This window comes from Paramormyrops kingsleyae, chromosome 21 (assembly GCF_048594095.1).
Source record: "Paramormyrops kingsleyae isolate MSU_618 chromosome 21, PKINGS_0.4, whole genome shotgun sequence".
Lineage (NCBI taxonomy): Eukaryota > Metazoa > Chordata > Actinopteri > Osteoglossiformes > Mormyridae > Paramormyrops > Paramormyrops kingsleyae.
The window spans coordinates 6,649,638-6,659,986 of record NC_132817.1 but is presented as its reverse complement, the minus strand read 5'-3'; the positions used below and the strand labels follow the sequence as shown (position 1 = coordinate 6,659,986).

Sequence of the window (10,349 nt, the reverse complement as noted above, 5' to 3'; positions counted from 1 at the left end):
CGTAGACCGTACGGCTGCTGCAGGGTTGCCAGCTTTGGTCAGCTGATTGGAGTGAGATTTTCAATTCGAGAGAAGTATGTACATACATGCATGTAACCGTTTTATCACCTTATAAATAGTCTGTAGGGTTTGCAAACCACCCCAGCGCTTTTGATACAGCTAAATTTAGGTCTATAATGGAATACTATACATTTTCCATAAGATTTATTTCGTGAGAGTCTGCCAGATGTGTGAGAGTTGGCAACCCTGCTGCTGTCATGCCACAACTGGTGGTTTGCTCTATCACAGTCGATCCTGTATGATTTCAAGTGACATCTCAGGCCCTGGGTTTTGTGGGAAATCAAGATGTGCATCTCACACATGGGGCTGTAAAGTGGGTCCCCACAAAGCTGAAGAACTGCTGAATTTGCCAACGAAAACTGAGCTTTTACTAAATCTATGAGTTGCTATGAGTTGCTATGCTCCAGTGACATATCAGTGGCTTGCTTTTGTGGTTGGGTTGACGTGACCCTTTTTCAAGTTCACCAAGGTTACAAACTGTACATGGCATTGAGTGAAAGTTAAGGGAGACGGAAATGTGGAGAACTGCAATGTGGAGCAAAGGTAAAAGAATTTCACACATGAATATTGCAGTTCTGTGGGTGGAGGGGGGGGAATTAAATTTAAGTATTAAGTGTCCAGGTATGTTGTTCAGGAATATACTTGAATACAAGTTCTCTGTATCTATAACACATCTTATTTATATCTTCCAATGTTTTGAAAGGCAGACATGGTTCCGTCTTTTTTACGGTAAAAGACTGCAAGAGAGATTTCCTCCTGAAATCCCCCATAATCAGCCCTCGACATGCATTATGCAAGTGTTTTACCACACCACTGAGGAAACATATTATTAGGCTTTTTAACAAATCCAAATTAATATATCTTAATTATGCATTTAACTAGATCTTGTATTTTGGTAGGTAAGTATGAAGTGTAAATGAACATGTGAATGAATCAGACCACCCAAAACGCTAACCAACCTTAGAAAGACAGTTGTTTAATTATACGAATTCCCAATATTATAGACTTATACCAGTGAGTGAAAGTAGTGTTTAAAGCAAAGATATTGGTTTTTCCACCCAAAAATGTGTGTAGATAGGTTAAGGTGCTCTATTGCTATAAATACAAAAAAATCAAGACATTCTTGTGGAAAACGCTATCATTTTTGACATTCATAAATGTTCTCTGGTACCTGGAATAATACAACCTGGACAGGAGGCTAGTCCATCACATTACAGAATTGCAGACATGCACGATATGCGATCTTAATATTGACAATGCATGTAACGCGCATGAAATTGTCATATTGCAAAGGTTGCAGTAGTCGGCTGGGTTGAGATTAGACTTGGGCGGTATGTTAGTTGTCCACACACTATACCACGGTGTATGGTATTTTGCTGGTATTTTGCTATTTTTAGGTTGGGGGGGGGGGGGGCTATAAAATTTCGAATGCAACTTATTTTCTTAGTTTTTTAATTTTGAAGATGCCTTATTTTTTTATTTTTCGTTCATTCATTTAACAATATGAATAACTGAAATTTGACAATGATTTAAAACATTTTCTGGTTTGAACGGAACAATGTAGCACATTTAACTTGATATTTACAAAAAGGGAGGGATAATTCAGTTTGCAAGTTTTCTGCAATGTGATACTTTCATATTACATAGTATCTTGCACAAATATTAGCAGCTGTAATGGAACCACAGCTAAGGGCAGCTTCTTTAAGTCAGATGTGCAGTTAAAATAAATGTAACATTGCCGCCATATGATTACTGAGTCGCCACTAATTGCAAATAATGAGTCATTATTAATTAAGGATAGCTACCAGAATATCCAAGACATGATTGTGCACTGTGCACTGTTTGGTCTAGGACATCTTTGTCCCTTATTTGATCTTCGAGGAAGCATGCTAACGTGCTGATTCCGTCCTGCACGTTAAGTGCAACCTCTGCACTACTTTTAAAAAGGCGCAGCACTGCTGCGGTTGTGAATGTGCAAGTAACGACCCTTTTTCTCACATCTCTTCCCAGCCCCCAGGAACATGAACTAAAAGTCATTCCCATGCATGGCAAGGAGACTGAAAGCGTTTCAATGCGTCGCTGTTGCACTTGTGAGCGTAGCAGGCCAAGAACGCGAGATTCCTGCAGTGACGTTGGGCAAATGGAGGTGACTTCTCAAGTCTGCAGTTCATTAAATAAATAACCAGCCAGCTCAGTGACCTACTGGCAGTATTGGAAAACAGGGCTTCCAGAATGTTCTCCATCCTATGTCGTTTTCGTTTAGCCACATTTAGAGCCCTGTGATTCTGTGACGCTGCAGCTGCTTTATTTCACTGCACGTTATAAAAACCTGATATAAACCCTTCCTGGGGATGTTGATGTGACCACACCAGCGGCACTGAGCAGCCGCAAGTAGGATTAAGACTGTGTGTCCTGGAAGACGTTGCCTTCATGACAAAAATTGTGTGCCGGTAGCCTACAGTGCTGTAATTTGCTTCTCTCGTCCACAGGTGGCTGACAGGACAGCAACAGGATGGAGCAGATTATAATATCTGAGCAGACTTTCAGTAGTGATCTGGAGACCATTCTGTTTTCAGTCTGGGCTGTTATCACAAGGACAGTGGTAGCATAAATATGACAAATAACAGCTGTTTTCTGGAAAAAAAAATTGTCACATTTGTACTTGCTTGAATTACAAAGGCGGGTGTGTTAGGATTTGTGATCACTGCTCCTCGTGTTTGTTGCCATGGCAATATAAATCATAAATAAAAATATGAGCATTTTTAAAGTTTATTTTCCTGATTCAGATCTCCGTTAGTTGTTGGTAGTTTCATACAGTTCCCAGTGGGCCCCATCTTTCTGTCCAGTTTTTAGCTTTTCATACTCTTAAAGGTTCATGGATAACAGAAGTAAAAATTGAATAAATGCCTAAGTAAGTGTTTTCATAGCCTCCTATCCACTGCCGAGTCCTGCTGGGTCTGGAGTGTGTCCCAGCATGCAGGGTGCAGGGTGTTTAGTGTGCCAGTCTATTGCTGGGCACAGACACATAAGGGCAATCGCAAGCTAAAGGCAACTTAGAAAAAAAACCAGTTCACCTGGAGCAATGTCTGCGGAGACCCCAAGGAAGCTGTAAAACCTGGAGGAAACACCTACGGACGTGTGAAGACCCACCACACACACTCAGGATCACACCAGCCGCACACACTCAGGATCACACCCACCACACACACTCAGGATCACACCAGCCACACACACTCAGGATCACACCAGCCACACACACTCAGGATCACTCCAGCCACACACACTCAGGATCACACCAGCCAGCCTTTAATGCAAATGAAAACATTTCTCATGGAAAGTAGAAGGGAAATGACTCCTGACTACAGTTTCTTTTGGTTAGGAAAGATACGTGTGACTTACAGGCAACTCGTACTTATTAACAGATATCCATAAAGCAGATTATATTAACATTTTGAGTTAATTACAATGGTTCATAGTAACAGATGCACAACTTACTTAGTGACGCTCATGAAAACCTTGCCCACCTTCTGCAGTTTATCGACTCCAGGTACAGTACAGGACCGTATGTAGTTATTTTATCGTGTCACTGTATTATTACAGTTCCCAATTACCTACAACTTTGATTTAAAGACAGACTTAGGGACCAGATCTCGTGCCTATACATTAACCTAATATGGATGGGTGACCTTTACACCCATTCAGCTTCTGCCATGTTTGTCTGGATGGGGTCTCAATGGGCCCAAATCCAGTCCCAGGCAGAATAACACACAAGGGATACAATCTGGACAGGATGCCAGTCTATCCCAGGGCACAAACACACACAATCTGGAAATGCCAAAGACTCGGCCTTCAAACTCCTAAACATGCATGTGTGCAACAAAAGTGCAACCCAGCCTAGCTTATACATTACAAAATTTGCAGTATGTAAGATGTTTTATTAAGATAGTTACACTTTCAACTGTGCTTAACAGCTTCAACCAGTTTAGAACCAAGTTCAACCTGTTTGTCTTTAAATATGAAAGAAATGTAACCACGTACAGCCAGCTCAGCCGGGATTATAACATACATCGAGGGCTTGAGCAGCGGAGTACGGGGTCCGCTTTGCACATTTTTCAGTTTTCATTCTGAAGGGGAGGTTAGCGAGGGCATAGGAAAGTCCTAACCTCAACCCCCCCCCCCCCACGCTGTGCCCACCCACAGTGGCGCACACACCGGGCAGTGAAAAAAATAGCATCTAGGCGAGTTAGACACCAAACGTTTCTTTGTGTTTTGGCCCAGTGTGTCTCCCACGGATTCGGTTTACATCGCTGGCAGCTTGTGTTTCTTGTTTCTGCTTTTTAGTTTTGGATTAAGTGTCTTACGGCATCCTGGTGTCAATAAATATTCATTAGTCCTGTGAATATGTTGCCGGATGAGATATTATTGTGTAAACAGGACTTACTGTTGAAGCTATATAACAAACATTTGCTGTAGTTATGTTCTTAGGGGAGCGTCCCTTACGTTCCTGGTGTAAATGAACCGGACCACTATGGTTATATTTTGCCAACTATAGCGAAAATGTTAATATTTCAGTAGCTGTTCAGTTTGCTCCTATCAGCTTCTTTACTGATTGACCAATCATTGCTCTTACATTTAGCCAAACAAAAGCCAAATAAATTGCTGAAGCACCTCTGCGGCAATTATCTAGAAAATGTCAGTTTTATACGTTTCCCTGACGTGCAAAGTTTTTGAGTCCAGATATGTTCTGCTTCACTGGCAATAATCTGAGTGGAATTTTGTTCATCCGTAGAGTCTGTTCATCATCATCATCATCATCATCATCGTTGTGTGTTCTTCCTCACTTTTCAGTTATAAAGTATCAAAGGGATTCTCTTTGCAGGAGGACGTCTGGCATCCCAGGTGCATGTGAAGCTGTACCCAGACAGCTAAGCGTCACGTACGGCCTGAACTTCTGGAGGACGGCTCACCGCTACCTGCAGGGCTCAGCGTTTTTACCATGGAACAAGCAAGCCCTCCGCCAACAGGTTTCCCAGTCCGACCCCAGCACCACACAGTACTGGGCCCACAAGTCCCCTTTGCTGTGGTTTGCACAAACCTTCAGGAATCCCTGAGGCAGCAAAAGTCGGTCCCCATCAGAAAAAAAGTCACATCTGCGGCCTTTGCCCAGATGCCAGGACAGCAGGCATGCGGGGCGGGGGGAGGGTTGGGGGGGGGGTGCCCTACCCACTTCCTCCGAATGGTATCAGACCCTGCAGGCAGGGGGCCAGTTGTGTTCCAAGAACGGGCCCTTATCTGGGTCCCACCCAGGAACAGAGCCACCCCCCCATCCAAGCCCAGCCTCGCGCCCGCTGCAACCGACAATCACGTAGCCTGTGGGCTGCAGATACATTCTAGTGGGGGATGGGGGTGGCGGATGAGGCCCGGACGCACAAAGCCTCTTTATCGATACAGCCTGGCCCCCCCTGACCCACACCTCTGCCCACAGTGACCAGCTGCCCAGCATAATTACATTACGCTCATTTGTGACCCATCAAGCATGCGATTCATTAACGTCACTGTAGATGCAACGGCGGAACTCAGCTACAATTATAACCTAAAAATAGCAATAGTTGGTTCAATAATATCAAAATAAAGATTAAAAAGTAATATGGATAGTATTACTATAATTCTTTCAATGATGTTGCTTTTGTAGCTTCTATGGCTTGGTGGCTCTGTAGGTGGGACTGTCCCTGTAAGGTTGTGTGTTCGAATCCCACCGCTACTCGGTGTGTAGTTGGCACCTGTAAGGTTGTGTGTTTGAATCCCACCGCTACTCCGTGTGTGTAGTTGGCACCTGTAAGGTTGTGTGTTCGAATCCCACCGCTACTCGGTGTGTAGTTGGCACCTGTAAGGTTGTGTGTTTGAATCCCACCGCTACTCTGTGTGTGTAGTTGGCACCTGTAAGGTTCTGTGTATGAATCCCACCCCTACTCGGCGTGTGTTGTTGGCTCCTTCTGTCTTTGTTTCACAGGAATCCTCCCAGTACAGGTGACCCCCAGGTTACGAATGAGACCCGTTGCCTAAGTCTATCGGAAAAATAATAATACAGTAACATAATAATGCACTAATAATAAAAGAAACTGCACTCTGTACTGTACCGAAAGCCGACAAACTGCTGATGCATCACAATGTAGTGATTGGGTTCGTTGTTGCGAACTATTGTATATAATGCAATTTTTTAAACATAACAGACTTTATGCCAGTTTGTTTGTAAATACGAGCTGTCCGTAAGGTGGATGGTCTCAGCCTGGGGACTGGCTGTAATTCATAGTATATGATAGTGTCATCTGTTAAATTTATGGTTACAGAACCTGGGGGATTTTTTTTTTCTTTTGCTTTTGGAGTAAATTGAAAGACAGACAGACAGAGAGCCAGACAGACAGTCAGTCAGACAAAAAGGCACAGTATGGTGGAGAATCCAGACTGCGTTGCTAATTTCTACACGCGATCATAAATCATAGTCATATCTGTGAACATGATCCCTCTTTGACACCTTTCACACTTTGGCCTTTATTCGGTCATTTATTTCCCCGTTCGGCACTGCCAGACTCTGTCCGGCCAGCTGTACAGGCTGGCACTCGCCAGGCTTGGCAAACATGCGCTTTCTTCAAGGCCGACATCAGAGCTGCGAGTGCCACCTGACAGCGGGCTGCTCGCCAGTCAGATGTTAAATCAAGGGGTCGAAACCAAATGCCGAGAGAGAGGGGGGCAGTGGCCCTGAAATGAATGCTTGTGTGATGACGGACCATAATCCTCTGGGGCTGACAGCAGCTGTGGAAGCTGAGGTTGTTGGTCATGTGACCCAATTCCACTGCAGGCACATAAATGGACAGTTATAGGGACGCCAGGGTCACTGGGGGAATGACGTCCATCTTTGAAAGAGGAGTGCTTGGGTTTTATTTGCATTACTATTCCAGAAGCAAATAACTGTATGCCTGGTTATTGTAGTTAAGTTATTTATCAGAAGAACAACCCTCCCAAGATTAAATTATCAATTATTTTCCTTTTGATGTGTACCTTAGTTCACCTTATCCTGTTTTCTGTTATATGATTTTTTTATATATAAATTATACATATATATGCATAGAGTGAGAGAGATATTATTAGATAGAATGGCCTATTGTTGCCGATAGCCAGGTATTTATCATCTTCAGCTGTGTGATTTTTATCATATGTCGTTTGTCTCTGATTCCTCCTGAGTCTCTCCTGTGGAAAGTAGGCTGTTTATAGTTTCCTTATAGAGTCACATGGTCATCAACTGCCTGCTTTTGTTCGGCCGACGGGCTGCAGGGTTCATGGAGGGGCTTGGTGCTCCGGAGAAGCATGCTGTTGGCTCAAGTCCACCCCAACCCCGAAGGTGCTCCAGCTGCCGAGGAGACATTGCCGGGAAGCCGCAGGGCTGCAGGACATACCTTGGCCACCGGAGACCCCCCCCCCCCCCCCCGTTATTCCTTTTTATAACATCCGGTTTGTAGGAAGCGCACACTCTCCTTCTGGTAGGCTGGGCTTCCTGTGTTCAAGGCCGTGTGGCGTCTTTGTCCGCCCGAGTCTAGCCGTGACCCCCTGGAGTCGACCTCCGAACGAATGCTGGTGGAGCGGCAGGGGCTGGGGTCCGCTGAGTCTGTGTAAACCCCGCGGACGGACCTCAGGGCCAAGCGGCGGAGGCGGGGAGCTGTGAGAGATCGCCAGTCCTGCCCAGGAGGGGTTGATACTATATCTACCCCCAGCAAACCTGCTCCATCACAGCTCGCCTGGGACAGGATCAGCCGTTCACCAGCTCCACAGACACATCCCACCAAAGTGAATAGAATTCAGCCTCAGCTGCCATTTGCACGAGAACCCTTAGAATGTGTTCATCTTCACATCGTACCTTTTCTCTCCTTTTTATAAGGTATACAAGCACTAATGGGGGTGAGAGCAAACTTGGAGTCAGATCACAGTGTCAGCTGTCCATCCAGCCTCCTTGGGGGAGGGGGGGAGTCAGGGCTTTGCTTAAGGGCCCAACAATAATGCAGTTACTCTGCCGAGCACAGGATTCAAACCAGCAACCTTCTGATCATACACACACACACACACACACACATGCACACAGCAGCCTAACCCACTGAGCCACACACCATGACTTGAGTAAAACTGCAAAACTCTGCTTTTAACCACAGTACATTCACACCTTTGCTGGTAATGGGTGGACCATCTTTTTATTTTAAATGAACACCTTCCCTCAAAGCTTTCTGACTTGTGTTAATAAGCCTAAGGTTTTTCTCAGCAGTCCCTCCTAATGAGTCGAGATCCGCCCGTTTGCTCGGAGCTCTTTGAAACCTAATCTCGTGAAGCCAGAGGGTCTGTTCCCGCCAGCAAAAGAAAGAATCAAAGAGGAGGATAAGTCCATCAATACGACCGGACCCCTTTGTGCTCAGAGCAAAACCAAACACAGTGAGGCTGTTCAAAGGGCCTTTTAGAGCACGCTCTTCCTCGATGGTATCTCAAAAAGCTTCGCTCCTTTTCTTAGTTTATAGTATTTGTACATATAAAGTGCTTGGATCACATATGGGCTTGCTGTGATCAATCGGGTCGTAGAGTGCATAACAGACGCAGTGGGTCAGAGAAGGGAAATCGCTGGTGATTGGCTGAAATGAATGTTGTGATCAAAGGTTGTAATGCATCTGTACGTAACATGTAGATTGCATACAGGTGCAATAAATGCATAAGACTAACACAAGAGAGCATAAACACGCAGATGCTGTGCCAGTGAGGAGACAGGAAGCAGTGATTCCATGGTAGGGATGCGAATCCATTTCAGGGCACAGCGACAGGAGGAAATCTGCATTCCAGCAGGACAACATGCGATTCTACAAACATAGTCAGGGATGGGAGTTATATGAACAAAAGGTGAGAAATACAGTAAGACATGTAGTATGTAAGCACTACAATGAGCATATATTTAATACTTAAGGGATAAGACTTTGCTCTGTCAACTAGCGTCAATGAGATGTGGTTGTAATTTGATGAGGTAGGAGCAGATGCATAAGGTGAAATCAGAGTTAAAGTCTGCAGCATGTGCCTACAAGGACTTTGTGCTGGGAAATTAATATTGTACGGTTGTTTTGATGATGGCACTCTTGTGTTACTCAAGTAGATGGTAATTTTGGACCCCTGTGGTTAGATCATTAGGTAAGGAGTCTTCTCAAGACGTTTGCCAGTGTCTGTGACACTCAGCTGAAGATCTCGTGGTTGTCATTGCCAAATTCTGCAGGGTTGTGAAGTTGGAGGAGAGGGGAAGTTGCTCTGGCGTAATGAAGAACTTCGGAGATGGTTTAGAGCAGGGGTGTCAAACTGGAGTCCTGGGGGGCCGGAGCCCTGTGTAGCTTAGTTCTTTCCCTGATCCACCACAAATGATTCAGCTCAACAGCTATGTGGTAATTAGCACAAGGAGTTGAATCAGGTGTGTTAAACGAGGGGAAACCCAAAAATGTGCAGGGCTCCGGCCCTCCAGGACTGGAGTCTGACACCTGTGGTTTAGAGTATCGCCTCTGTACGGTGATCAGCAGGGGCGTCGTAGTAAGGGGAAAAAGGGGACTGAGTTACCAGGGCCTCATGTGGGGGCAGGGCCGCTAAGGAATCTGGAATTTTATTTTCCTTTAAATATATTAATATTATTCAAAGATCACAATAAATGTTGCTAACTAATGTAAATGTGATTTCTGTGGGAAAATAAATCGGTTGACGGATTGAATTGTGTCCTAGCTTACAGTGCCTGAGGACAAGCACCCTCACCCCTTGCGATGGTTTAGTCTTTACCGGGCTTTTTAACTAGGCGCATTTAATTTAGCGGTCATTCTGCTGAATCAGTGCTGGAAGATGATGCCAAAGAAAGCTAAATCCGGTTTTCAAAAAAGAAAAGAGGCGGGAAAGAAACAAAAAAAAAATGAGGGAAAGCAACTGCTTACAAACTTTTTCCCCAAGAAAGGTGAGCCCAAATGTGAAAGCAAATAGCCTACATTAAATGAACTGTGATTATTAAACACTTCAATACCACCGCGAAATTACACATAGCTTAACATGATGTAGTCTAGATAAGTCTAAATATTTTTTTTGTTTGTTTGCTTAACCTCCCTGGGTTCCACGGCATCGTCGGTGATGCCGCGTCGCGTATCTTTCTCGTCTATTTCAGTTTATATCTCGCTGAAATGTTCGTGTAGAATCATGGAAAAAACGCTGGCTAAATCTGTAATCTATCTTCCTTCCAAAAC

At 44.6% G+C, this 10,349-nt stretch overlaps 1 protein-coding gene and 1 long non-coding RNA gene across 8 annotated transcripts in view; both read left to right on the top strand.

The window, feature by feature from the left end:
- The first annotated feature begins 518 nt into the window (after window positions 1-518).
- LOC111847403 (uncharacterized) lies at window positions 519-2,811 on the top strand. The gene is made up of 3 exons (XR_002839105.1): window positions 519-603; window positions 2,071-2,206; window positions 2,550-2,811. It is a non-coding gene; the product is annotated as an uncharacterized lncRNA (long non-coding RNA).
- Window positions 2,812-8,684: 5,873 nt separating this feature from the next.
- capn10 (calpain 10) overlaps window positions 8,685-10,349 on the top strand; it is a 29,488-nt gene continuing 27,823 nt past the window's right edge. For 3 of the 7 annotated variants that reach the window (XM_023818466.2, XM_023818464.2, XM_023818467.2), the window contains exon 1: window positions 9,915-10,066. The gene's annotated coding sequence lies outside the window, so the exon portion shown is untranslated. Of the gene's footprint in view, window positions 8,989-9,913; window positions 10,067-10,349 lie in introns of those variants that run through there. The other 4 variants (XM_023818465.2, XM_023818468.2, XM_023818469.2 and 1 more) reach the window with 4 other exon arrangements.